Source organism: Haemaphysalis longicornis, unplaced genomic scaffold, assembly GCF_048455015.1.
Source record: "Haemaphysalis longicornis isolate Haplotype H1 unplaced genomic scaffold, Haemaphysalis longicornis Haplotype H1 scaffold_3, whole genome shotgun sequence".
NCBI classification, from domain to species: Eukaryota; Metazoa; Arthropoda; class Arachnida; order Ixodida; family Ixodidae; genus Haemaphysalis; species Haemaphysalis longicornis.
This window is the reverse complement of record NW_027526335.1, coordinates 16,024,556-16,052,299: the sequence shown is the minus strand read 5'-3', so window position 1 is coordinate 16,052,299 and position 27,744 is coordinate 16,024,556. Positions and strand designations below refer to the sequence as shown.

Here is a 27,744-nt window from a genome sequence, read left to right as displayed (position 1 = left end):
GGGCAGAATTTTGTGTCCTCCGCTAACACGCCCGTGAATGGTCTAGAGCGGGTGGGACTAGCGTCACTAAATAAAAGCGTCACTATTTAGTGACGCTAGGTCGGGCGACTGCGGTCTCACACTCAACATCGTCTCATATAGAACATTCACAAAGGGGTAAAAACAAACGCACGACGACGAGAGTGGTACAGGGCACTCTCAAAGAAAGGAAAGAAAAGCAACCGATTTCAACGAAGACAAATAGCGGAACGCCCTCGACGAGCGAGTCTATATGTATACAATGACACCGACCCCAGCAAGAGCTATACTGCCAAGTGGAAGCTTCACAAGCCCGCGACTGCAGACGACTTATCAGGCGTGCTGCGACAAGTAAATAGGAGAAAACGCTGTGTGAAGGGCCAGAGGCTGCGTGTAGAGCAGCCGACAGACGCCACAGCCGAGGAGAACGAACGACTGCGACAATGGATCACGCTCTCAGGACAAGCAAGCAACGCATAGCTGGGACGCCAGAAAAAAAAAATAAATAAACTGTCGATTGTTCGACTGTTATCTGCCACTTTAAACTTGGAAGAAAAATACACCATCAAGGGCTTTAGGCCGGGTTCGGACTGTTGCCTCAACTGTCGTAATAAATTTAAAAAACGACGTCATTTCACGTCTCAGCCAACCGAACTGCCCGACAAGCTGTTTTTTTACGTCCACAGATCACGCTTTTGCGTCGGTAGTCTTAACATAGCCTTACGCTCCCGAAAAGCGCGATCGACGCGGTTGACTAATTAGCGAAATTCATCTGGAGAACAAAACCTTATTTAATGTGCGACAATATTTTGCGCACGGTGGCGTTTTTGCATTTTCTCGCCACCAAAAATACGGACACAACGCCTGCAAACAGGGCTCCGAGGGAATTCATCCAAAGGAGCCGTAGAGGCCCTTTGGAAGAAGAAAAAAAAAAAAAAAAGACCTAGAGCACGGTATAAGTGCCTGGTCACCTATCAACACCCTGTCATGTATATTTCTTAAACGCCCAAAAACAGCATTCATGGCGCAATAAAAATGATCTTTAAATCAATTTCTGCGGTGTAACCATACCCGAGTACACAATATGGTTATTTTAAACTCTTATCCTAAAAAATGTTAACGCTATCTTTTGTAGTGTTCAAAACTAGCAGCTGTGGAAGCGATTAGGCGTCGTCCGCGACAGCGCGACGCAGAGTCTTATCTGTTGTTTCTGCCCTGCTTTTATCCCGCCGCTCTTCAACGCCGTTTTCGTCCAGCGGTTACGTCGCGGATGCGCAAGTTCACCTTCTGACCGCCGACACACGCCCTGCGACAAACCCCTTGAAGCGCATCGCGTGATTCGCGGGGCCCGCTTTCGGCGCTGCGCACAAGGCCCCGTTTTCAGTCGTTCTGCTCAACTAGCGGCGGCGGTCACCACAGTTGCGGGCGCTCAGCTGATCAACCCGCCGCCTCCCACGCATGCGCATGCAGCTGGGTCGTATCGGGCTACGTGACTCATGTTGCGCCTGGCTACAGTGGCTAACTGTAGCCCGGCGAAGACGAACGCCGCGTTCGCCGTGAATGAAAGAAAGGTCGGGCCTCCTCCTGTGAGCGTTGCACAGGACCGAACGGCTTTGAGCCGTGGTCGGCAATACAGCCACATCAAAGGTTAACCAAGCGAAACCAAGACTCAACCACACTAAGCCAAGCTTTTACTTTGCGTATCCATGATTAGCTGAGCTAAGCCGCAGCCACTTTATAACCCAGGATTGTTTTTATTAATACATTACCAACGCGACGTGAATTTTTAATTCAAAGAACGCTGTAATTTTCAGTTAAGTATTCGTGTTTCTCTTTCAATCTGCCCAAGTCTACCTGTGCGTGAAGCAATATTGACACGCATAGACCATCCCACCTGCATTAACAGTTAGCAAAGGGTTTTGCCTATACACTTTGTCTTCAGAATGGAAGGAGTGCTTTTCCGTACCAGGAAAAACCGCGGATGACCGTACCCCTGGCATGCAGGCCACTAGCCAAGGAACACTGCGCATAAAATCATCTTCGTGCTCTCTTACTAAGACGAAGTAGCATGGTTGGAGATAGCGGAAAGCCCTCAATTGTTTCGGTCATAGAGAAAGCCACGGCCGCATCCGCGAAATCTATACAAATCGATTTTTTGTTCTTTTTTTCAATCCGGGCAACACGGACTGTTCGCGCAACAGTCGTCAGACAGCACGGCGTATGCTTAGACCATCCACCTCAGGAAGTTCGCACTGTTTGATGTACCGTAGCACGCAGTACGTGCACGCGCCACGCTAGACGAGCAACTCTCTCCCAGCTGGCAGGAGGTTGAACGACACGCGCAAGGCGTCCGTCCGTTCACACCGCACACGTACGTCTCAACGAAGAAAGCGCGAAAAACTGGCTCCATCGCCGTAAGGTGCATAAGCCGGGAACGCACAGTTCTCGCGTAGCCACTAAACGCTTCGCACAAGAGGCAAGGGTGCGATCAGCCCCGACGAGATGGATCGACGAGATTCGATGTCGTTATCGCAGACAAGGAAGCCCCAGGGGCTGCCGTTATGGCGGCCCCTGGGGCTTGCTCGCCTGGCCGGCGTTCGTCCAAGACGGCGTCAACCTTGGCGCGGAGATAATGGGAGCCTCGTGAACAACGGGGCAACAACCGGATGTCGCGCTCATTGTTCCCCCCCGGCGAGGAAGCGGGGCCGCAAGTGCGGATCGTTGCGCAGTAACGGGCCGCCCGCTATCGCCGCTCGGCCGCCGCGCGGGGTCCGGCGGGATCGAGAACGCCTTCTCCTCGCCCGCGGTGCCGCAACGGCTTGGCCATAGAGCGCCTGGACAACACGACGGCCGATCGTCAGCCACCGTAGCATATATCGATAACGTCTTCGACCGATTCCGGTGTAAAATGCAAGCTTGCCGGTCACAAGCAATTGATGACGTCGTGAGGATATCGATACCTTATGACTCGTGGCACCTCGGTCAGTGCACGGCAGGTCCCCATGAATTTGTTGCACGCCACGAGTCAAGACAACCGTTCCTCCGAACGGAACGCGACGACTGGTGCCGGCACGTGTTCAGCGATTTGCCTTCACTGTGGCGCTCAACTACAACGCTCAACTCACGCGTATTCAGTTAACTTAAACGCTCAACCTAATTACTGTTCATGTAACATTTATTAGAAATGCTATTAGAAATTGTGTGTGTGTGTGTGTGTGTGTGTGTGTGTGTGTGTGTGTGTGTGTGTGTGTGTGTGTGTGTGTGTGTGTGTGTGTGTGTGTGTGTGTGTGTGTGTGTGTGTGTGTGTGTGTGTGTGTGTGTGTGTGTGTGTGTGTGTGTGTGTGTGTGTGTGTGTGTGTGTGTGTGTGTGTGTGTGTGTGTGTGTGTGTGTGTGTGTGTGTGTGTGTGTGTGTGTGTGTGTGTGTGTGTGTGTGTGTGTGTGTGTGTGTGTGTGTGTGTGTGTGTGTGTGTGTGTGTGTGTGTGTGTGTGTGTGTGTGTGTGTGTGTGTGTGTGTGTGTGTGTGTGTGTGTGTGTGTGTGTGTGTGTGTGTGTGTGTGTGTGTGTGTGTGTGTGTGTGTGTGTGTGTGTGTGTGTGTGTGTGTGTGTGTGTGTGTGTGTGTGTGTGTGTGTGTGTGTGTGTGTGTGTGTGTGTGTGTGTGTGTGTGTGTGTGTGTGTGTGTGTGTGTGTGTGTGTGTGTGTGTGTGTGTGTGTGTGTGTGTGTGTGTGTGTGTGTGTGTGTGTGTGTGTGTGTGTGTGTGTGTGTGTGTGTGTGTGTGTGTGTGTGTGTGTGTGTGTGTGTGTGTGTGTGTGTGTGTGTGTGTGTGTGTGTGTGTGTGTGTGTGTGTGTGTGTGTGTGTGTGTGTGTGTGTGTGTGTGTGTGTGTGTGTGTGTGTGTGTGTGTGTGTGTGTGTGTGTGTGTGTGTGTGTGTGTGTGTGTGTGTGTGTGTGTGTGTGTGTGTGTGTGTGTGTGTGTGTGTGTGTGTGTGTGTGTGTGTGTGTGTGTGTGTGTGTGTGTGTGTGTGTGTGTGTGTGTGTGTGTGTGTGTGTGTGTGTGTGTGTGTGTGTGTGTGTGTGTGTGTGTGTGAGAGAGAGAGAGAGAGAGAGAGAGAGAGAGAGAGAGAGAGAGAGACGAAAGGAATCCATCAGACAAGGAAATTCAGGAGCAAACAACTTTTGGCTGATGCGGGGCATCAAGTCATTGGATATCCCTTCCCTGCACTGAGAGTGAATAATGACGACGAGGGTGCAATTAACGCGACAGTGTCGACAAGAACGCACACCAGTGTCCGGCAGGGCGCCCCAATCGCCACGGCTAGCAGGGGGCCGTGAAGGCCAGGTCGGAAACTGTGCCAGCCTGGCGCGGCGATCGGCGTCGCCAAGGTCCCGTCCAGCCTCGATCGTCCAGCGCGCGCAACAGGCACCGATCATCTCCAAAATCTCAGCAGTGACCGATAACAGGCGGTTGCGCTCGGGGATCTACGACCGATGTTCGCTCCAGGCAGCCGCCGCGGCCGAATGACGCCGTTATGTCAGTTTCGATATTCACATTCCCCGTCCATTAATTCACATACGTATACGTTACCTACTCAGTGGGAATGGCCAGTGACGACGATAGTTGCCGTCAGAACTTCACGGCCGTTCCACCAATTCCCATTTGCTTATCCGCTTAAGGGGGTATTAGCCAATGACAGCGACAGCATGCCCTCAGCGGGCTTCGCAACTTGCAGACATCAGATGCAAAAAGAATTATGTAACTACTCCTTGAATAATTCACAGAAATCTGTTGGTTAATTCTATTGAATGTGGGTGAGACAGCCCAAACAGATTTGGGAGCAGTTTTCGGAGCAGCAAAATTTCGATTTTGGAGCAGAAGAATCTTGATTTGGAGCAGTTAGGGACATTTAATACATCGTCTTGTGAGCTTAAAAAATCATTATTTCAGCAATTTGCAGGGTCAAGGGCACATTTCAATCAGTTTTAAATACACAGAACACTGAAACAGCCTTACCTGAAAGAGGTTTTAAGAGTATCACAAAGTACTGACTGCACTACCTTTTTCCTAACTGATGCCATTGTGTTGCGGCTGCACGCAACACTCACAACAAAACTGCCATTAACATTACAAAGTTTTAAGTGCGAATGCACTTTATAAGCGACCCCGAACCTTCCGCCGTCCGCATAGCAACAGCTGCGGGTGCGCGCGCTTTTCGTCTTCCTTAGCAACGGGGGGAGATGGGCGCGCGCTGCCTGGCCGCTGACATGGCACATACCCACGTGGGAGATTGGCCAGGAATAAGTGCGAATGCACTTCTTAAGCGAGCCTGAATCGTCCGCCAGGGAGGTGGGGGCAAGTGCGAATGCACTTTATTAGCGACCCCGAACCTTCCGCCGTCCGCATTGCTCCTCCTCCTCTCCCCTAGCAACGGCGCGAGGAGCGGAGAGGAGCGTCCGTAGCAACGGCGCAGCGACGTCACACCCCACGTGACTGCGCGCGCTCCGCCACCTCACCGCGGTTTGCGCGGGCGCGCGCCACTCCCCGCACCGCTCTCCGAATGCAACCGAATGCGCGCAACCGAATGGAAGCAACAACGCAACCGAATGCGAGCACTGCACGCGTCGTTGAAGATACCGCAGCGGTTGAGGACAAGGCAGTGCGGCGAAGGGCCCGTGAAGCCGAGCGCAAGCGGGCAAAGCGGGCTGCGGATCCCGAACTCCGCGCTCGGGAGGCCGAAGGGAGACGTAAGCGGCGCATCGCCTGCGGTGATGAAGGCCGGCAGCGAGACGCCGAACGAAAGCGTGCGAAGCGAGCCGAGGACCCCGAAGGCGTTCTGGAGTCGGGTTGTCGCAATGTGATCACACGGGGGAGTTTACGTTAACTCACTGGCGAATGCCAACGGATTTTAACTTTACCCCCCTCATAGCATCACCCCGTGCATTCGCACTTAACCATGTTCACCCTCGGGGAAATGCCTGGGAGTTTTTTAGCAGTCCGTCTGTTCTGTTGGTTACTTTGTTACCGGGTTTACCGGGACCAGTCTGCGCCTGCGCGCGCGGAAGGGCGAGGAGGCGCGGACAAGGCGAAGGCAGGCCAAAGAACTAATCCCCCTACCGCTACGAATGCCCAAGTGCCCCGTCGAGTCCCGGTCAGCACGGTAACTACGTACACGACGGAACAGACGGACTGCTAAAACTCTTATCAAATTTAAGGGCTCCGTAATTGTGGCGTTTTTCTTTTGCCGTTTTAATGCTAAAATTGTTATTTTTTGTAATCCCAAGCTGCGTTGTACGAACGACTGTAGTCACGGCAACAGTTGAGCAACTTCGAGCTAACGGTCGCACAGCCCAACCAGCCTACCCGTTTCAGTCCCCGGGGCGCAGGTTCACCCTATGGTCATTTGAGTAGCGTTACTGTTTAGCCACCTAGATTTTGGCATTAAATTTCACTTTGCATACATCAAGTGTTATGTTCTATGGCAACCATGTAGTCCTGCAGCTATTGGGCGCTGCCTGAACAGGTCGCGGCACCGCAGCACAGCCCGCAACTTTCGTGTCGACCGTTCCATCCCCGAGGCTCGCGATCGCGCTTCGAAGCACAGCAACACCTCAGCATTTTATAACACCAGAACGAGCCAAAAAAAAAAAAAAATCACTTCACGAACCCGATTATAGACGCGCGCACCGCGTTTTGCAACTCAAAGACAAACCACGCCGAAGTCGTAGGCCCCACATTTCAATGAACTTTTTTTCGAGCCGCGCAACTTCCCGTAATCTGGCACCAATCTCAAACCATATACCCGCGTTAACGTCACTGTTCAGAGCCACAACAGATAGAATGAATAGACTGGAACCCAGCTGATAGCGTAACATAAACCGGGGAAAATATCGGCGATGCGCACTGAGCGCGTTGGTAGCAGCCAGATCAGGCGGCGGCCATGTTTGTTGCCACAGCGATGCCTAATCGAGAAGGCCGTTTCAACGAACCCGGACGGAAAGCGAATCGAGTTTTAGAAGCTATCGCTTGCTTCGTTTCAGTCTTTCTATTTGTGCCATTTCTGTGTTTGCGATTGACCGACGATAAAAGCGGTGACTGGGATGCGGGAGGCTTTCGTCCCCGCCGAAACTGACATAAGCATCAAAATCCGTGCCGTTGAGGCTCTTCTGGAGCATTTTGGCGCAATTTTCGCCATTTTCGTGCTTTTGGAGCAGCTTGGCGCAGGGAAATGGAATTGTATCAAAAATGCGCAATATGCGCAGCTGTCTCACCCCTGTGCTGGTTCAAGGCACCTAATTAAAAATTAGTAGTGGCTTAGCTCTGCTATGCCAGGATATACGCAGCGTGAGCTAAGGTTCAGCAATCCAGTCCAATCCAGTCTAATCCAGTCCAGCATGGAGGAAGAACCATGCAGTCCAGTCCAGTCCTGCCCTGTCCAGTCACTGCTCCTCGCGCATTCTCAGCACGGCTCTTCACGAGCCACGCGAAACGGCCGGCTATCAAGCGGATCCGGTGGAGCGTCAGACTTGGCTACTGCGCAATTGAGGCGCACACCTGGGCCAGCGCCGGCGCCAGTGCGTCTGCTGCGGCTCTGACGCAACACAATTCAACACAATCCACTTTAATCCAATCCAAGCCGATCCAGTCCAATGCAATCCAATGTCCCTCGCGCTTGCGCAGAACGGACCTTCACGGCACACGCGAAACTGCTCAACCTCGGCCAGTGTAGCTTACGCTACAAAATTAAGAAAGTGAATCCAACTAATGCGTAAAGCTGGATAGCTTTACAAAAATCCCTCACCTCACAGGTGGTTTCAACGTTTGTAGAGAAACACAGAAGCGTATTTCGTCATATTTCTCGTCTATTGTCACTCTTTTTCTATTTCTAAGATTGACCTGACTGTGCAAATTCGATTAGTATTTTTTAATGATCTCTTGGTACCACAGCCGATGTCTGCGGGAGCCTAATCTCCTTCGCAATTATAATTAGCCCATCGCAATGGGCATGTGAAAAGAAAAAAAAACACTTGAAAAAACAAGACAGATTAGCTGACTTATCGCTTTAAAGGCGAGCTACAACGGATATGGGTTCTTTCAATCTTTAGCGTCGTCCGGTCTCCCGGAGAATTCATTTGGCGCCGGGCAAATGGAGCTGCCGTGCGGGTGGACATCAAGCGCAGGAAGAAACGTAGTTCAAAGCCTGATGACCACTGCTCCATTTCTACGGGTGATGCCGAGGTGACGATGACTTCCTGAAAGACCTGCAGCTAAGACGCGCGGTTTCCGGGACGGCCGTGAACCCACGACAGGGAGAGTTATACCGCAAGAAAGGGTGTCGTTCAGCGAGCGCTTAGAACTGTAACGACGGCACGAGCAGGGCGATAAAAGCGCAATCACGGCGACTGCCCGGACGCTTTGGACTCGCGGGAGTTGGTCGTGCTCGCGGGTCACACCATAAGCGTGCGCGGGCGAGAGACTCACGCGGGACGGAGAGCTAATAAAAGAAGCGGCAGTAAACATAACCGCGCGCCAGAGTAGCAAATAAAGCACTCGGATATGGTCGACGCCTCAAACACCAGGTGGGCCCTTATGGCAGGCACACTATGGCTTTATGGTAACTATATATATATATATATATATATATATATATATATATATATATATATATATATATATCAGGGTGTCGTACCGGAACTGAACCGAAAAAAGAAATAACGGTTACCGGTTCATGCCGAAACGGTTCGACCCTCCGTTGTTGATATTGCACAGTCAATGCATTCAGGCCTTTTTTTTCTTCCACGTACCATCAACTTCGTACCCTCTCGCGCACTTTCCCCTCCAGACAATTGAACACTATCACGCTCCATGTAACAACAGGGGAAATGAATTAGCACCAATGTAGCAATGGTCTGTTGCTGCTGGAAGCGCGAGCGTATATACTGCAAGCTGACCAAACGAAATGTCATTCTCGGCAGCTTGCAGGGGATATAAAACGACTTTGCCCTTCTCTAGCTGCGACTTTAATGGAGCAATCAGGCTGCAGGAGTGCTGCACTGCGCAACAGCGAAAGCCCACACCCGATGTGTGCAAACTTTTTGCATTTCATAATTTGGTTAAAAGGTCCAACACCTGCAAATTGTTAATACTTGACGAGTGTGACCGCAGGAGCTGCTCAGTGCACGCCGTTTGCTGATGACCACAAGTGGCCTCGATCTCCCTTCTCCACGACCGTTTTTCTGAAGTAGATGGAAATCGAGAACGTCCGAGTATCGAGATTTTGATCCACGTTTAATATCACCAGCTGGTTAAAACAAGTCTGCCGGCCTGCAACATAAGCTGCGCCTCGGAGCAGAGATATAGCACGAAGCATCAAATGCGCCAGTTTTTTTAATGGGTTTACGTGCAAAACAACAACAAAAAAAGGCGAATCACGTTGTTTTAAAATATTACGCAAAAAGTAAGTAAAACCGAATAAGTAAAAAAAGCACTAAAACGTGGATATTGCTCTATACTTTTCTTTGCCCTGCCTTTCACAACCAAACGTGTCACCAATGCGAAGGAAGTGAGTTCCGTGGTCAGTTTTTGAGGACAGTAGTGGACAAGTTCCATTTTTTACAGATACAAACAACAGCTATGTCAGGGAAAACTGTTAAGGTGCGCACTTAATCCCTTAGCAAGAAACTGCAGCCCTCGACCTTGTCTTGGAAGCAGAAACAGTAATAAAGCGGATGACACGTGCAGAAATATATACACATATGCGCGCGCGTGTGTGGAAGAGGGTGAAGATGTGAGAACTTCGTTATTTGTAACAACTAATTATCTTTCATCCAGTCTGTTCAGCGGGAATGAATTGCAAAGGTCTCGCCATTCGAGCTCCTGCACGCACGGAGACGCAAATGCGTTCGCGCACTGTTTTAATGGGGTATAACGTCGGCCCCAATCCCGCGGGATACTTCTATCGCCCACAGCTTCTCCGGTAAGCATACCGGCACGTGCCGTCAAATTTATCAATGCCGGCCAGATACAGCCAAAGACATCCGGAATGCGTCATCGAGAATGCTATGCGGTGAGAACACGAGCACAGTCTCGAGATTGCACGGTGCATTGCTCGCAAGATAAGCACACGGGGTAGGTATAAAAAAACCAGCACAGGTGCGCGCCGATGGGAAAAGGCAGGAATGACGCGGTGAGGCAATGTGGTCCGAATGGGCCGCCGCTCAGGAACGTCCGGCCGCGTTCCGTCACGCCGGCCCCGGCATGGACAAGTGCGCGCGACCGGAATGCTTAGTGAACACTGCTCCTCAACGCGGCCTTCCACTCACATATGCTGGGTATAAATATATGCTGGGCCAGCGCGCCCGCGACATATCGTTGCCTGACATCGTCGGGATGATAGTGCGTAGCTAAAATTCCTTCCTGCTTTTCGTCGAACGATTAATCAAAGGCTCGAATCGAAGAGTCGAACCCCATGCCGGGTGAGAACAATGCAGAAAAGTACTGGTGCTTCCAGCTGCAACGCAATGCGGCGGGAAAAGAAAGAACGCCAGCGTGGCTCGCGTCGCCGCCAGGGGAGATACACCAATCGAGGAAAATAATGAGCCGCGTTCCACTCTGCGAAGGTGGATGACCAGCGAAGCTTTTGTAGCGTGAACTACACTGGCCAAGGTTGAGCAGTTTTGCATGGCTACTGGGATACGTGCTGCGCATGCGCAACGAGCAGTGACGTGTCACGGGGCACAGCTGGCGTGCCAGAGCCGCCGCCGCGATTGGATTGGATTGGATCGAATTAAATGGGATTGGAAATCGTTTAGCAGCAGTAAGCATGATAATCAGCTAATCCTAGACAACCAGGAAACCAAAGAATAAACAGCTGAACCTTAGCTCACGCTACGTATATTCTGGTGCTATTTTTTTGTCACACAACATCTATGAAGTTGACGCAGAACTTAAATGAACTGTGTGAGAAAATTTTATTTCCTTTGAGCGTTGACAGTGGGCTTCCCTGCTCATCTTAAAAATCGTGCCTATTATAGTAACTAATCTACTCCAGATGAATACCCAAGTAATCGTACGTACAACGGGAACAGAAGTGGAGACAGAGTGCCTGGTACCTACAGGGTTCTTTATATATACATGGAGTGACCAGTCAACTATCTATGTATCAAAGCGCGACTCTTGATATGCCACCTGGTTCTGGTAAGCACGGATTTTCCTGCATACAGTGCCATTTGTGAATCCAGTAAAATCTAAAATAATAAAAAGAGAAATAATAAAAGAGGTCAACGTTCTATTGGCAAAATAAATGTCTCGAGGCTGCAAAAAGTCACGGAAAAAGACGCCACCGCCACCAATAGACCATCTCTAAACCGTTACAGACAAGGGAGGGAGCACAACATTCCCGAGTGAACTCTGCAGGGCAATGAACTGATTTCACCGGTGTTCTTATGTACGTATACGCCGCTGTCGCAAATTGTTTCGGAGCAAGTAACTTGTGGTGCACGTATACTGATGGCCACTGTTACGTGGACACGTAACTGATGGCGTGGACATGCACGGCTTATCACGGCCGTCGAAGTTATATCGCCAACTGAAGAACGACACAAGCTATACAGCGGCATCGCCGCCCACGCGGGAGCGACAGGCATGTGCACTGGACTGGGGGGATATCTGCCCTCATCAGCGTCAGCGATCTCAGAATGTCAGCGTCGTGGGACCAGGGCATCGCGATCGCTACGCTTGGTGTAATAGAACGGCGACAACAACCACCTCCGCCAGCGAGGTCGACCTGCGCACACGCTCAGCCATGAATTGCGTAGCTGGCCTCGACCTCGTTCTGCAGTGCGATATAACGGGACGTGCCCTTTAGACGACGCGTGCGTTCGCTAATTAAGGAGCTAGTTAGCTGGCCGTTCCGGAGAGCAGGGTCGCCTTGGTCCATTGTTCTATTCCGAGGAAAGATGCCAAGGGGTAGGCAGCCTGTCCGCCTGGGAGCAGCGCAATCGGCTGCCCCGCGTCTGTCTGTGTGTTACAGAAGACTGGTCCGCTTTGGCAGCTCAGCCCGGTTGCGTAAGTCCTATATACATACACCTCTCCGTGACCTCCGCCCCTTTACACGCCCTAATTTCCGCTCTTACTGAAAAAGAGATGAACACTGTACGTGCAACCCTGCTCTCCGCCAAATCAAGACCCCACTCATAGCTCTGAAACAGAGCCCGAGAAAAAAAATGTACCTTTGAGTACGGGGGAGAACGTTCCTAGGTTACGATGATTGATAATGGTGATAGCAATGACTCGCACGCACGCACTTTTTTCTTTATCAGAGCTCGCCGGCCGTACTCCACACCAGATGGCAAAGCCTTCCTCGCCCGTCATTTCCAGCGTCCACGGTACGGGAGGCGCAGTGAGAACGAGAGAGAGAGATAGCGAGCGATAGAGAGGGAGAGACTTTAATTAAGTAAGTGTTCAGAGCGCGGTAGCCACCGGCCGAAGGCAGGTGGCGACTTCGGTGGCTCTTTTCACCCCGTCTTCTAGTATGTATAATCCGGCCAGAGCTACCCAACGCCTCCCTCCACTGCTCGCTTACGGGAAGCGCAGGGCATACACCCACCTCAAGTTCCTCCGAAATCTGCGCGTCTTCACGGAGACAAGCGATACAGCATACCGCAACGACGTCAAGCTGGTTTTCAATGTGTTTTTATGCTAATGAGCGATTTCAGAGTTAAGACCGCCTAAATCGCCCAAGGTAAACTTCCTTGCAATACGCTCAATTCAGCCGTGCCGACTAGCCGTACGTGTTGTCATAGTGACGTCGGCTAATCGGCGGCGAGAATGGTGCGAGGAAAACGGCGCTTACGAATGTGATTTTTTCTTTGTTTAAAAAAAATGCCTGCCAATTGATCAAACAAAAAATCTTTCTAATCTTTAACGCCGTACCGCTAATTAGGCGATGTTCATAACTCACTTCAGTGTCGTTTTGAAACGTTCAAGTACCGCATATACTCGTTATAGGATGACTTGGGGTAAAATAAGAAAAATAGTTATACAAACAATAAAAGTAAACAACAAGATAACAAATAAAGTCGATTGATTGTAGGGTTCAACGCGCCGACGCAACGAAGGCGATGAAGCGCGCCGTAGTGGAAGGCTCTGGATTAATTTTGACCACCTGGGGATCTTTAACGGGCGCCGAAAAACAAATAAGGTATAATTATATAAACAACAAGTGCCGAAATGAGAGAAAGTTCGATCACGCGAAATTCGGGTTCGCTTCGTGGCAATAGCCCGTTTTTTTTTCTTCGTTTGCGCGACCACGGCGCGTGATGCATACACAGACACGCAGCTATAGAAAATGTGCGGGCGTCGCGGTTCACTTCACACAATGCGAGATGCGGCCATACCACGCGCGTTTTACGCTCTTGCGGAACTAATTGATGTCTCGCGTAATGCATGTCATTTGCGTACGCAGTTGACGGCCGCCGTCGACGGCGCAGAGAAGCTCGAGCGTATACCCACGAAGCACGCCTTCCATCATTCCGTGCGCGCGTAAAACGCCCGCGCACCGTCGAATCGAAGCAGGAGAAAAACGCGGGAAGAAGTATAAGAAAAATAGCAGGATTTGGTTTCTGCGCAAACGGGCTTCGGAGAAAGCATCTGGGACGTCAGGCTGTCCAAACATCACCGAGACAGTTACACCATGCGGCTACGAAGGTTTAACTCGAGACGAGAATAAGCTTCGGATAATCCCTGTCATGTGCCGGTGCTGTACCTCCTCTGTTCGTCAGCGAAAACAATATGGTTCGAGAGGCATTGACGTCCATACGAGGCGAGCGAAATCAGCTCAGATTTTTTTTGTTTTTTTTTTTTGTTTCTGCACGTTTCCTCGTGTGACTGCTGCTTTGTAAATGGGTGTATAAAGAGCTTAGGCAGCGAGGACACATTACGGCCGCGTACAGCGCAGCTGTTTTTCCGCTAGCGAACGCGCCCAGACGAAGGAAAGAAAACGGAAAAAACAGCGAGTCCCGCTGATCAAGAACCGCGCTTATAACGAGCTGCCACCTAAGCATGCATGTACGCGCGCGAAGAATTCGTCTCCCTGCTGTCGTTTGCAAACGCGCGGGACGTCGCTAGCTTCTGCGGGTCATACTTTATACATGCAAGCGACTTCCGACCAGGTAGACGTAAGTTGGCGACGAATTTCAAGAAAGCGCAACAGCGAAGTACATTGCAGCTACAGTATCGAAGAATCGTGCTTCTTAGTTTCCGGCGCAGTAGTGTAAACCCCTCGGCCTGTTCGGAACATACGGCACCAGTCTGCGGCTTCCGTCTCCGCGAAGCATACAGTCTGCGCAACAAGAAACCTCAACGTCCTGGTCACAGCGACTACACGCGGCGGCGCTTAGCAAACACGCGCCGCTGTTGCGCCATGCAGGCGCACGATCATCCGGAAGCCGCACGTGTATACATCACGCAGACAAAACACGCATTCCTTCACCCATCATAGAAATTCGCGCACGAAATAAAAAAGCCACGCAGGCGCATCTGCGACAACCACCATCCCTTAGTGAATTAAGTGACAAATCACTGCTAATATCACCGTGGGCCGGGTCTGGCCATATCAGCGTCAGCGATGACAGATGCATCTACAAACGTTAGCGCTTTAGTTGAAAAAGGCGCGCTTGAGAGGAATTTGAAGATAAAGATGGGGCTTGCGGCTTTGCCGATTTTACTGAAACGCACGCAGGATTTCTCGTTAAGTGACATCGCTTGCATTTTTTTGACGTTCTCCTCGACCATTCACTGCTTTTCCGCGTGCCATGTTGCGCTAAGACCCTTCCCCTACAGGAATAAAAAGCGGGAATGAGGTAGGGATACATTAAAGCGGGAACCAGAAATGAGCACAAGAAGTCTTAATGCACAGAATAAAAAAAAGGGGAAAACATTATCAGAAACAAGCCAACACTTAGCCTCACCCAGGGATTTATACACACTTCCCCAACACACCCCCAGAAGGATTTTGAGATGTATGTATTTATTGCACAAAAGAAAGAAAGGAAGGTCCACCAACAGGCGTAAATTGCCTCGCCTAGGGGCGGACACCGGAACGCCTGCTGGTGTAGGGGAGGTGGGACAGGGAGGAAAGAGTACATAGGAATAGGGGGATAGGGTAGAGGGCTAACATAAATATACAACACATGGGCAAGAATAGAATGGGTCTAGGGGTATGATTCTCGCTTTGGAGATCCCCCCTAAAATCGAAATTCTGGATAAACCTCTGGCCTCACCTAGGGCAGAGCAGTAGCACTAGATTAATCCATGAGCGCGTCCATTGCGGCTGCTTCGGGAGTTTGGGACCAAGGGGACTGAATCTCTGCCGAACGGCCAGCCCCGCAATGTGCCAAGTGCGGAGGCTTCCATCAGCAGCCGCTTACGAGGAAGCAACTATTCGAACTCTCCTCGCACTGGACAGCTATGGGTGCGTGTTACCTTTCCCGGAAGCCCAGGAGAAACGAGGGCCTGGGCAGATGGTGCAGGCACGGATTGACACGTTCCACGCGCTGGTGGTGCACCGAAAGACGCCCATTGCCCAGATGAGCTGCGCACGCTTCACAACGGCGGGTGCGCCAAGCCACGTGACGCTGAAATGCTCCGCTATGCGTGTACAAAAGCGACAGCACGTGTGGACCGTGCCTTGGCCGGGCGCTAAGCTCTTCCGGATACTCGTTGGCCGAGTCTGCGGCCGCAGCACACGCGTCTTCCACGCTATCGAAGGTTCGACACCCACCTCCACCTCTGTTTTCGTTTCGCGGGTCGAACGCTCTCCCAGGAGTCGAAATTCCGGGCAAATAATGGCTCATGCGCACGGGGGCCTGCAGCCAACAAAGCTAAAACGTGGGAAATTGCAGAAATGCCTCGACTGCGGCTAGCCATCCCGCTGTGGATCGCGGTGCGGAGGTACAAGGCAGATAAGAGGTAGCGGGGGTGGTGCTCGGGGGACAGGAGAAGAGATAATTGCCGAGGACGGGCCGACCGAATTATGCCAATTACAGCCGGCGGCGGTACGCGCGCGCTGCTGCGAGGGCAGGAGGAGCGTCTTTCGGCGGGGACGTGGTTGCGCCATGGGATGCCGGCAAAACAACCTTGCCACGCTCACTCACGATGCTTCTTTGTCTGCAGCCAAGAGAAACAAAGAGCAAGAGCGTAATAACGAGGAGGTAACGCGGAGCCGCCAAGGACACCGAGACGGCGTGACGAAAGCCGTCTGGAGCGGTGTCCATTGTGGCGCCCGATTGACAGGGTGGGAAGTCTCGAAGAACGAACAATCGCCCACCGCCGGTTACCCCGAATCACACGTTCGGCCAGCTGTATGCGATTACGTGCACCGCTGCCGGCACGTGAGCGGGGACCGCTACAGGTCTGTGCAGGTAAACCTGACGCGGAAAGCAGAGCGCGCCAAGGAAGCACGCGCTTCGGAGAGGAAGCGCGCCACGACGCAGCCGAAATTTGCATAGTTCGAGAAACACGGAAGCGCTGACGCTGAGCGCGCGCGGGCACCGTCGGATGTGCATACGCTACGCCCTCCGGACACGCCGTGCGGATAAATAGCCACGCCTCACTTGGCCAGACGCGGTCGGTAACAGCGCCATTGGTTAGTAGTGCATGTGGTGAAAGCTGAACGTAAAGCACGGCTAACGACGTCGGGAGTTACCGGCCATACCGAGTCTGATAGATATGGGCCGCACAACGGGATGAAAATGCTTACAAATCGTGCTACCATTCCCGGCATTTAGAAACCTAGCCCGGTTCGAGGATTTTGAAAATCGATAAGCAAGAATTAAAGTTCGCTCCTTCCTGCCAAGCCCGGCAGGCAGAAGGAAGCAAAAGCCGAACATCAACCAAAAGAATAAACACGATGTCCCGCTCCAGCTGGCATTTTTGTCCAACGCGGCTCTATCTTGTACAAAAGCTACCTAGTGTGAATTCCGAGGGGAGGGAGAGAGAGAGAGAGAGAGAGAGAGAGAGAGAGAGAGAGAGATTTATTGCTTGACAGCCAGTTATCCCAGACGTCGGCCAAGAGCCCTTGGGCTCTGCAGCCGCGTCTTCGGCCAGCTGAATGGCCCAGACATGATCCGCTGGGTCGGAGCTGAGCAATAGTCTCCCATGGCTTTACACTAGTGATTTTGCGACCTACCGTTGTCGCCTGTGGACAGGCTCACGGCATGTGTGCTAGGTCAGCCCTGTCCTCACACCGGTGTCACTTGTCAGAACATTGCTTGGCGTAGCAGTGACTGTACGCCGGGTCGGGGTACGAGTTCGTTTGCAAAAGTCGCCACGCCACGGATTGCCATTTACTCAGGGTAGGATGAGATGGGGAAAAAAAAAAATCGAGGAACAAGGTCCTTAAATCGAGTGATTGCTTGCGTGAAGGGCGAGATGTTTTCATCACTTATGTATACTAGAACCCGTTCAGGGGATGCAGCTGGGACCGCATCTGGAGCCACACCTACCAAGAAATTATGATCCAAGTTGTACTGTACGCGAATATACAAGGAGGGGTGGGGGTATTGGGTCCGTTCGAACCGGGTAATTTCGACGGTCCGGAATCGTCACGGCGAGACGACAGAGCCAAGTTATAACAGAACATCAATGACGAGGACCAAAAATATAGCGGTATACAAAGCGACCCTCCCGCAATGGTCGCGCCTTCCATGAAAGGAGATAGTCTGCCGTGCACTGACGCCAGCGCTTCGCCCATCTCTTCCTCGCCCTCAACCAACCGGCCTTCCCATTTCAGTGATGTCAATATTGGCAGCGCACCCGGATGCCACGTCACACGTGTGGGACTCGGATTTTCCCTCTGATTGTTGTGCTTTTGCGCTCTCGAGATTCCTTTGGGTCTACTTCATTCTTGTACGGTGATTCTAGGAACAGATGGCCCAGGACTTCGTTCCGGCGAAAGTGCGTGTGCATATAACTTCGTTGACGAAGAAATGTGCCGTCGTAAAGGGAGCCAGCGAAGACGCATTGACTTAAAGGGATCCTGCAACGCTTTGAATAAACGCTTTCACTCATTCATTCGCGTCTGGAACCACTGCGAAAGCTATAGTTATCGCCAGCACGGAGCAGCACTGCGTGATTTGCTCGTCGCATCAGATACGCCTTCAATTTCTGCTTTGTTTTTGAGGCTTTAATTTTAAAGTTGCTACCGAAAAGTGTTTATTGCTGCAACTGAAGGAAAACCAGCCATCAGCCGCTACATGGCCAGTGACGTAATTCGAGCCGTCGAAGAACGTCAAGACGGGAAAAGAGTGAAAAATCTTTTGAGCGAGTTTGCAGGTTATCTGATGAACACAGAGCAGTAATTATACTTTACGACCTCCAAATCAAAGTGCTGGGTGACTACGTTCTGCAAGCATTTAAGATGTCAAAAAAAAAAAAAAAGATGAATTGTTTCAGGGTCCCTTTAAACATGAAGTTGTGAAATCGGTGCTTCCCCGGATAGCGCGTTCATGGCTTCGCGATAAACGCAAAGTGCCCGCGTGTTCACCGTTACATGTACCCTTTATTTTGTTTGCTAGGATGTGCACACTATTTGCATACAGCAACAAAAAAGTGGACACTGCTTTTCCGATTTCCTCCGCCTCCGCTATAACCGGTCCAACAAACATGCATACATATGCATTAGCAAAACGCGGAAAGGAACGCAAGCATTCAGGAATATTTGCGCAGTTCGCGAATAACCGCTGAACCATGAGCAACGTATACGTCTGCTGCCCACAAACTCCCGGCGTCGTTTCTTGTTTATTGTTTTGCGTATATTTTCCCGTTTATATCGCAGAAAATATAGTTAATTACGCACGCACTCACTGCTGCTGCTCCTGCTATCTGGCAGTATTCTGCCCCTTGTTTTGCTTCATTTTCGGTCGCGCCACGTATTTAGACCGTAAGCGGAGCGCTGACCCTCCTCGATGAGACGGGCGTCGGGGAGGCAAGGCTCGTCGGCGGCGATCGTGCTCGGGGTGTAAAGTAAACTTTCCTGTCGGCCGGCGAGACAGGAAAGTGCGAGCGCGGCGGCGGCATCGCGGGCCCGTATCAACGCGAAAGTGCCGAAACAGCGCGGCTCCACGCGGCTCTGTCCTCCAGCGCTGCCACGCGGTACGCATTTCGGGCCGCGTAGAATATCGTGACGCGCTGCAGTCACGGCAAGCCAATGCTAACGTCGCTGTTGCGAGTGTGCTAGTTGCGCTGCCAATAAAGGGAGTTATGTGGTGAAAGTCAGATTTGGTAGGCATGTGTGTGTATAGATCACTCGCTCATCTTATGGTAGCTCGTGGAAAGGAGAATTACAAATCGTAATAAAGCGTGGCCTCGCGGAGGTCAGTAAAGGTCAATTAGGGCGGGGTAGCGGCGACCGCTTCCGCCCACTAGGCACCTGCGAAACTAGCACTACCTGGGCAACAGTGCATGCCCTCGCTTTCCGCACACACCGGCTATGCTGAACGGAAAAAAAAAAATCGCAATGACACACGACACGAGGTGGTTCTGCGCCTGTGATGGCCTGCTGCCCAAACAAAGGTCGCACGATGCACCAACGGCCTCTGGGGCAGCACCGAGTTCTACAGAGTATTTAGAGTTGGTACATAGTAAAGTATCGAAGCGCAGCACAAGACGAAGGACAGAAACACAGAAGACGACACACAGAGCGCTCTGAGTGTCGTCTTCTGTGTTTCTGTCCTTAATTTTGTGCTTCGCTTCGATACTTCCCCTTAACCGCAAGAACGTCAGGGGAGAAAAGCTTGCCAGGATGGTCGCGTTCAGCGCATGGTACGCACGCGGTGAAGTACAGGGGAAATTCGCACCGAGAACTGCAGCCTTGCGCGAAATCAGTCGCGTAGGCAGCTTTCCACTTGTGCCGTGCCAGCTGCCACACTCGTTTCAGCGGAAGAGTGCCAGAACTCGCGCACGGCGGAAGTTTGCCGCACGTAACAAAAGAACCGGGGCCTTCTTCTGACAGCGCAAAGGTCAACAAGGCTTAAATTGGAATCTCTTGAAGGATGGCTCTGCAGTCCCATCACACCACCCGTATACTACACTCGCCGCGCTTCACATCCGCGGCACGTGAAAGCGAGTAGGCCTGAATGAGATTACGGTCTCAGAGTGGAACTGCCCGACGCCCTGCCCGTCGATGCGGCCGTCTTCAACAAGATAGAAAAACAAAAACGAAAGAGGGAAGGCGATGTTAAGCTAGGGGCAGAGATACGCAGAACCATGGCCTTAAAATATCCTCGAGGGGGGACAAAAAAGAAGCAGTTGGGGGGGGAGGGAGGGAGATGCGTATCGTAGATGCGACGTAAGCAATAGTGGAAACGCATGACCGAAAGCGAATATAACGCTGGTGGCGTGACCGCGCGTAAATAGAACGGCCTTTCTCCTGCCCCGAACCAGATTTCCCTGGCACCATGAGGAACAAATAGTGCGCCACATCATCGTCATCGTCATGGGCGCTTCCACGAGCCCTCGCGCGCACACAGCTAGCCGCCAGGTGAGTGGGAGCTACGACGGCGACCACAACGCGAAGGCCTTTTCTGCCAGTCAGATTCAGTGAGCGCCGCACAACACCCACGCAGTCGAGATCTCCACTTTCGACCAAAGCCGAAGGAGAACACTGCGAAACAAGATTGGTGTTGTGCGAACACACGCCAAACACTGCCAGCGGCTCTCCACACGAATCAGCCGTACGGAACAAACATGACAGCCGCGCACAATCAATCGGAGGCGAAGAATCGCTCGGCCGAGTGCGACGTCGATCCACCTACACTCATACTCTACGCTTGCGGATCTGCGGTGGACGGAAATAAACCAGAAGCAATAATGGCCGAGGAAGCGTGCAGAGGCGCCGCTTCGGATGGGCGTCGCGGCTGGGCCGATGGGCGCGCCTTGGGTCGTGGGCGGCCGCTCTCGCATACGGGGTCGGCTGCAGGGGGACACACCCTGCCGCCAACGGGTCGCCGGGCCAAACCGTAGCCCGGCCTCCCTGACGCGCCGACTTCACTCGGAAACGGACGGGATTACTCAGAACGAGCACACTCGCTGGAGCACGCACGCGTGCAAGGTCAGATCGATGCAGCCCAAGGGTACTTCTGCATGACGTCGACACCAAGCACGGTATTGCTCTTGCGCCAACCCCCCTCCAGGTCGTTCGATGCTCAGCCATTGTGCTGTCATTCGAAATGAGCTTGTTCACTGTGCGGTCTCGATCAACAATTGCTGGGCGATAGGCAAACTTGCGCGACAGCTCCGCAGAGCTCAGTTAGACAATAAACTGTCCTGCACTTACCTCCTTGTTGGGGAAAAATTTCTCCTAAAATAAAATTGAAGAAAAGCTCGATTGATTGATTGATTGATTGATTGATTGATTGATTGATTGATTGATTGATTGATTGATTGTGGGGTTTGACGCGCCGAAGCTACGCCCGGACTATGAGGCGCGCTGCTGTGGAGGGCTCCGGATTAATTTCGACCACCTGGGTATCCTTAACGTGCGCCGAAATCTCAAACACGCGGGCGTTTTTGCTTTTCGCATCCATCAGAAAGGCGGCGCGCGGCCGGGAATCGAACTCGCAAAGCTCGAAGACGGGTACTCTGGTAACATGAAAACGAATCAGAACGCGTTTGTGCAACCCCAATTGTGTGCGCGGCCTTCGATGTTTCCTTTTCGCCGAAACAATCGGATGATCGCGACGGGGGCCCCGTGCGTGTGTACGTAAGCGACCGAGAGTGTGTTGTTCGGGCTGCGGCTAAGGCACCGGGACTACAGTAACGCCAACGCAGTCGCCGGCAACGTTCAAAGTGCTGCTTGGGTCGCCATATATGTATGCGAACATGTCGCGTCACGAGCCGAATTGCGCAAAGTGGTGTCATCCTTTGTACGAGCGCGTGGCCATGCAACGCTCTTCGCACACAATCGCTGTTGCGTGGCAGGTTGAGCTAACAACGGGAGGGCGACCGAATGGAGGGTTCGAAGATCGTCCCGTTGTTTACAAATGGACGCGGATATTACCGTGCGCGGCGGCCGCTTTTCTAATGGTGGCGAAAAGCAAAGACCACGTGGCAAAGACGCCCGTGTGTACGATATTTCGACGCACGTTAAAGATCCACAGGTGGTCAAAATTAATCCGGAGCCCTCCACTACGGCGCGCCTCATCGTCTGCGTTGCGTCGGCGCGTTAAACCCTACAATCAATCAATCAACGTAACGCCGCCGAAGACTGCACTGCAGCGTATCGCTACAGCTTCAACATCTGTGCACACACGTTCCTCTTTCGGGATTACCCAGACGGTCTGAACGACAAAGCCGCCTCGGCACGAGTAAAAGTTAACGGTAGGAGGATATATGCACGTGACCCCGACAGAAAAATACGTGCCCGTGAAAATTGATGTCAGGACACACACGTTGACGCTGCATCCGGTGCATGGACGCCAGATACATGTACGACGATCGCGTCGATGAGACAGGTCAGTTTTGCCGGGAATGCTCCAAATGCTTACAGATTTTCAACTGGAATTGTTTTTACCCCATCTTACGAGGCCATTGCCCGAGAGCTCTTCTCCAACGAAGGCAAAACTGATTTTTCGGCCCGATGCAGAACTGATGGAGTGAACAATCGTACCGAGCTGTTCTAAAAAAAAAAAAAAAAAAAAGACGGCTGCAGAGTGAACGTCCTCCGTGACATGGCTAAACGTTGCTTTTCACAGCACCTTTAGGTGGTTCACTTACACGCAAAAACTTGTTCCTTTTAACCTGGTTGTTTTTTGTGAGGCAACAAGATCACACTGCCCCTCACTCCTCTACCATACCACTTTACTATTCCTCAGCCGAGAGGAGAGAGCATTTTTTTTTTACCGGCCGTTACCACACAACCTTTGACCGAGTGAGTCTCTTGTTCCGGCGTTTTGCGCCTCACTCCTTCATTCACAGTATTTAAACCGTAATTTCCCTACGTTTTGTGAAGCTAATCTTTGCCAATTAAGCTCTTTCGTCTTTAGGTCACGGCGCGACGATTTGACAGTAAATGTGACAGCTACGGTTAATGCTGGCACAAAGCAAAATTAGTCGAGAACCTTGCAGTTCCCACCGAAACAACGGCGGCCTACGCACGGCGAGTTCAACAAAGCGGCATGAAAATTGTGGCAATAACAAGGGCGCCCCCGAATGTGAGCCCAAGGCGTCTAAAGACGCGCTGCACATGGAAGAAATAGGATATGAGAGAAAAGAATTATGTCATTCTTACGCGCGTTATAGGTTACCGGGACGCGATACGGCGCGGCGTTCTGGTGCACTACACTGGTGCGCTACAAGGGCAGAGACAAAGTTATCTCGTAGGTCAAAGCCGAAACGTGCAGACGCGACAAAACTGCTTCTTTCCTCCTCCGGAACGCCCCTGAAGGGCGTGCGCCTGCTTCCCCGTGAGACCCCACGAAAAATATCCGACCTTTTATAGGCGACACTGCTCCCCCTCCCTTCGCGGCCAGTTGGAGCTTTAAAAAAAAAAAAGGGGGGGGGGGGGGGGGGAGGGGGGTTGGACGGAAAGGTGAGAAATTTTACGCGGGTGGTGTTGTATCAGTCGGCAAAAGTGCTGTGCACAACGCCCACGCGGGGTCAAGTTCTGCGCAGAGATGGTAAAATTGCTCCTAAAAAGTAATTTAATTACATTACTCATTACTTTCCTAGAATTTTCTAAAATGTAATTAAATTACATTAGAAATTACAGATGGCCGAAAGTACATTACTATTACGTTTAAAAGTAATGAAACTAATTTAGCTGCATTCCCGGGACGCGTGAACAGGGAACGAAGAGGCACGAGAAAGCCGGCAGAGCTCTCATCGAAGCGTTGTTTCCTTCGCGCTCGTAGAGTTCCAATGCCCAGAGACTCTCTTCTCTGGGCACTGGAACTGTACTTGGTCAACTTTTTATGCCGTAGGAGAAGCGTACAGGGTAACATCGTAGGCAGAAGTGTTTGGGAAAGTAATGAGTAATGTCCATGATATTACTGGTCTGAAGTATTTAATTACATTACAAAATTACCAACACTCAAATATAATTCATTACATTACTCGTTACAGCAAAAAGTAATTTATTACTGTAAGTTTGTTACTGCCAAGTCTGGTTTTGCGTGCTGTTAAAAGGACTAGTAGTAGCATTGAAAATTGGAACGGAGGTGGTTCCCCCGTCGGGCGTCTTCTATGATCACTCCCGGGGTTTATTATAGTCTGTTTCAAAAGAGTTCGAAGTTGAGAAGCACGGCTGGGACGGAACCTACACCGGAAGCGGCAGGGCCACCTGGCTGCTTCTACTGCAGCTGCGCGCGAGACGGACGCTTTCAGGCGAACAAAAGCTCAGTATTTCGCCCCTGGACTCCCTACGAACGGCCCGAGACGCAATGCGGCGTTCGTTTTCGTTATGTTGAAGTCCTGGCACCAACTGCCCGAGGGTAGGCACTGTCTGTCCGAGTAGAGATGCAAGTTTTCATAAATTTTTGCGGGGCGTGAGCAAAAACAGCAGTTCCCTTTTTTTTTTTTTTCAGAAAAGACGTGAAAAATTGAGAAAAGACGATTCTGGCTAGATAAATACAAAATTTGACATCCTTCTTAAAAGGCGAAATCCTTAGGTGTATTATTAAACGCGAAAAGTGACCGTAGTTGCGGGCGACTACACGAATGAAACCAAATTAACGCTGCTGTAAAAAGAAAATAAGTACATATAAACTTATTTGGTTTCCAGTGGGATGTGAACCCGGGTCTTCAAGAGCCACAGCCAAGTGTGGTAACTACAGCCCTAACCCTGCACCGTGCCAGAATGGAACAAGAATTATCCGGATGCGTGCTCAGTTTGAATTTAATTAGTACTTAGTCTGAATTTAACGATCAGTTTAATTCACAATGCAAACAAGTTACATTTTTTTAAGGCATGGCGCAGGACAGGAGCGGTAGGAGGTCAATGCGAGAGGTCTTCGTCCTGCAGTTTGGTGTACCGGGTGTACCTGAGCAGGCTGATGATGATGACGATGAAGCCTTGAAAGCATCAACAGCGTCCGTGAAGAAAAATGAATTCGTGTGTGCAACGTGACATTGGTCCTCTACAGGACGCCACTACGATGCGAAGTATTTAAATTCTACATAATTATTAGCGCGAAATATAGCGTCTGTCGGTGTGAAGCCTGTTATTCAAGGTCACGGACCGAATGAACGCGCGCGTCGTCTGCTACCGCTGTTTACTCTGCCGCTGCTCCCCTACCGCCACAGCTACTACTTCGGAACTACAGGTTTTTCCGCTCAATTTAATCCAAGCGCCATCTAATTTAATCCACACACCATGTAATTTAATCCAGGTACCAGCGAATTCAATCCAAGTGCCAACCAAATTAATTCAGCTATCAGAAGAATGTTCAGGAGTGTTTTGTGCGAAATTAGGCGCCGCTTTGCGGACTTTGTTGCGCGTGGTGTGGTGAACACCACACCATTATGTGCAAAATGTCTTATGCGCACAGCTAACACGCGCAGACCGCTGGTGCCACGTGCTGTGATCCGTTGGTGCCGCGTGCTGTGAGCTGATCGTCTGCAAGAACGCCGTCGATAACTCACGTCACAAGTATCGTCTGCTCTTCGCGTAACAATGCCCCCACAAGCTCCTTTGATGAAAACAAATTACTTAAATGCCCTGTGCATTCTGATTTTCAATTGATGAATGCTTTTCTGCAGTACGTGTTAAGCATTATTTCCAAATTATAATATCGTCTGCGAGATCGTCAGAAATATCGCCTGCTCGCGACAGAAGCGCTTGCGCATATGATAATTTGCATATAATGGATCAAGAAACACCACGTTTTCACCACGCCACGCGCAACAAAGCCCGCAAAGCTGCGCCCAATTTCGCACAAACACTCCTGAACATTCTTGTGATAGCTGGATTAATTTTGTTGGCGAAAGGATTAAATTGATTGGCACTTGGATTAAAATCGCTGGAACCTGGACTATATTACATAGCGTGTGGATTAAATTGTATGGCGATTGGACTAAATTGAGCGGGAAAACCTGCAGAAGCGGCTCGATGAGTGACCAACAACGCCTGCTGGCCAGTAGCGCTGCACAGATTGTACAGAGGACGACAGCATGCAGAGGATGCTAGCGTGTATATAGCCGGAACCCGGCTAACGTGGCCTTATACCCTCGTATAAGGCCACGTTATATAGCTCTTATCGCCTCAAGTATACATCGACCGATATCGACACTCGGAGTGGCGCTCGTCGAGAGACAGCGTAGACGACGCCAAGCTCATCGCACGCCCGCTGACACCAAGACGGTGGCTAAGTTAATGGAAAATTAAAAAGAAAAGTAATATAACTAAGAATGATAACCAAGCGGTACAGCTCGAGCGCTACCATTCGATTTGGCCGTAATAAAACGGCTTCAAATTTTTCATGTATATATAACTGGTGAGATGTATGCGCTGCGGTGACTGGTACTTTTGGTGGAACCCAAATGCAGAATCGTACGTCTGGATGAGATTTCTGCACGCGTAAGGACCACGGTGTAATATTTTTCCACCGTGGTAAGGACTCAGTTCGCTCCACAGCGGATTTGTCGTGTCCCTTCGGCACGTTAAATCCCCCCACCTTGACCATTTAAATCCCCCTTGACTATTACGTTAAATCCGACCCCCGTCCCCCTGGCACGCTTGACCCTTAGCAACTTTTAAATACCGCGGAATAGCGCGAGGGCTCTCAAGGTAGGTTCTACTGTCAACAAACAGCAGTCGTTACGTGGGCGTTGCTCGAGCGAAAAGAGCCACCAGTTACGCCAGCAACGAGCCAAGGCACAGACAAGAAACCTCTGCGGCGCCCATCGCCGCACATCTCCGACGGCAACCCCGAAACAAAGCTTTTAAACCAGCGAACGTAGCAGCGCCTTGGATCTGCCAGGATGCTAACGCTTGACACAGCAGACACAACGGAGCAAGGCACATAACGGTTAGAAAAGGAAACGTTGACAGCTGAAAATGGCAAATCAATATGAGCACCCTCCGCCCCCCGTGCACAGATCTTGCTGTCTGAAAAACGCAGGTGGGACAGAACGACGCGCCTCCATAAAGTACGGATGTCATTTCTCAAGCGTCGTAACGAGCGCTGCCGGAAAGAGCACGGGGATGGCCCACACCCTAGCGTATACGGAAAAGAGACGCACGCTGCTCCATGGGTATCAGAAGCAGTTCACCGATCACAACACATACAGCGCACATATTGTTCGATTGAAGAGACGACGCATAAGGGCGAATCTGCGAGCTCGTGCCGCATCTGGACCACTCACCGGCGCTGTTACCGTCTTGGCTGTCAGTCGGTATACTCCACCGGAGAGAGCTCTGCACTCGTTCAGCCTGCTACGATCGTCCCACACATTTGGCGCGCGCAGCAGCAGACCCGCGGATGAGTGCTCCGTCTTTTTTTTATAATGTATTTTCTTCTTAACTCGTTTGTGGATCGACTTGGATTGACTGTTGCAAAGCAGGACGGCTAAACGCGGTTTCGAAAACATAATTACTATAGGTTTTACAAGCTTAATTGTCAATTTACTAAACTATTTTATTAATTTGCTTTTAAAAATATTTTTATTTGTAAGTTTTGTGCAAAAAGTGGTAAAAATTTGTCTTCAAAGCGTTGTAGCGTCACAAGCGGCCGCAAA

The 27,744-nt window shown here is 51.1% G+C and overlaps 1 protein-coding gene across 1 annotated transcript in view; it reads right to left on the bottom strand.

The window, feature by feature from the left end:
* LOC144174023 (cysteine and glycine-rich protein 1-like) overlaps nt 1-27,521 on the bottom strand; it is a 53,369-nt gene extending 25,848 nt beyond the window's left edge. Inside the window, exon 1 of the mRNA XM_077702424.1 lies at nt 27,373-27,521. The gene's annotated coding sequence lies outside the window, so the exon portion shown is untranslated. The remainder of the gene's footprint in view (nt 1-27,372) is intronic.
* Between the last annotated feature and the right edge of the window lie 223 nt (nt 27,522-27,744).